This window comes from Aplysia californica, unplaced genomic scaffold (genome assembly GCF_000002075.1).
Source record: "Aplysia californica isolate F4 #8 unplaced genomic scaffold, AplCal3.0 scaffold01114, whole genome shotgun sequence".
Taxonomy (NCBI): Eukaryota; Metazoa; Mollusca; class Gastropoda; order Aplysiida; family Aplysiidae; genus Aplysia; species Aplysia californica.
The window spans coordinates 37,061-38,967 of record NW_004798384.1 but is presented as its reverse complement, the minus strand read 5'-3'; positions in this window follow the sequence as shown (position 1 = coordinate 38,967).

Here is a 1,907-nt window from a genome sequence, read left to right as displayed (position 1 = left end):
AGAGAGAGAGAGAGAGAGAGACGGAGTGAGGCATGCGGTCAGAAACCAGGAAGGTAAATATTGGCCCCCCGTGTAAACAGCAGCACATGAGATGTACGGCCCTGTAGCCCGCGTAATGAGGTAGTGAACACTTTATTCTGCAGGTTCACTCGTTATCCGGACAAGCTAGCTCTGCCCTATATCCCTGCGGTCAATTAATTAAAAGATCCTGTCCCTGGATCGCGCGCCGTCTACTGGGAATAGCGGGAATTTAAGGCGGTGATGACAAGCGGCCTTCTTTGGTCGTACCTTCATTTGGTCCCCTTTCCTGTGCGTTATGGTCATTACTCTACACGTTGCTAGCATGCTGCTACTGTTATGTGAGAAACTTGATCCCAAGAAAAAGGGACTTACAGATTTCACCCGACCTTGATTGATGTAAGAGATCCTGACTTTATTGGTCATGTCCTTGAGTTATGTACCTTGGTATTTATTTGAATCACTCTGATTAAACACGCAGAAATTGGTCCGTGTGATCCCGTTTTATCGGACATGGTGTAGGTGCAAGTAGATGAAATGTTCATTAAGCACGACTGGTCTGGAATAATCAAGTTACCCTTGCTTTCAGAGAAGGTACCAAACGAGGAACCACTCCTCAATATAAGAGGTACAGCGAATGCATGTCCAGACCTCCAGATAAATATTGTAGACTTGCCTGCCTGACGCCTCACTTTGATGTTCAGCAAGCCCTGGACAGTGTATAATCTGATGAACCAGGTCCCACAGGACTTCACAAGTGTGTAGACCAAACTCTTAACTCTTTGGTAAACCCCCTCAAACCCCCACACCCCACCCCAGGGCAGTGCCACTGATTGAAGTGTCTTCTCTAGGCCATTCCCAAAATAATGATTTTACTATGTTCTTATGCACTGTAGAATTGTAAATGGCCTGATTTGTCAATGTCTTGCTCATACTTTGCCGGATGAACATTGGGGAAACTGCTGCAAATTTCATTGGACACACAATGCAGAAAGAAGCATTTGAGAATATTGTAACAGGCAAGTTTGATGGAAAGAGAGGCAGATGCAGACATAGGGAAAAAATACTGGACAATTTGACAATATGGCTGGGAACAGCAAGATCAACGACAGACACCATCGCTAAAACGCAAGACAGAGGGAAGTGGAGGTCCATAATCGCCTAAGCCAGTGGGCAAGGCACCGGATGATGAATGAAAACCTCGGAACAGTGATGGGAACCCGCAGTTTTTAATAGCCATACCAGACACCTAATCAACAGCCTAACTATGCTAAAACACACACCGGAACCGCATCTCGTATTGGACGTAGTTGCCTTAATTGACGAATAAAAACCTTCTCGGCACAGGGATTTGAAACCACCGCCTTCAGTAGCTATACCAGATACCTAATCAACAGTCTAACCATGTCACAACTCACATCGGAGCGCCGACCAGTGATGACCCCAGCACTGCCATCATTTAGGTATTAAAACCCCACCACAGAGGATATTTGAGCCCGCGTCCTTATACCCGTAGTTGTAGAAGTTATATGTACCCGATACCTAATGAACAGCCTAACCAAAGACGATTTACGGTCTCTGGTCTTACCACGCTACAACACACATCGGAACCTCGACCCGTGTTGATGACCTCAGCACGCCCATCAATGTGAGGTATTGAGGTCGCCTGCAGCCCCGTGTCTTGGCTTCCGGTCATGCAACAATAAACATCCACCCGTGTCTGTGTGGGTGGCGCACGCTCTAGCCAATAAACAACCCCGTTACGACAGCAACGTTCCCATGGCAGTGGCAGCTGACTGGGCATAGACGTGGAAAAAAGGACAGAATGCCGCATGCAGCCGCATGCAGAAGAAGAAGAAGAAGAAGAAGAAGAAGAAGAAGAAGAAGAA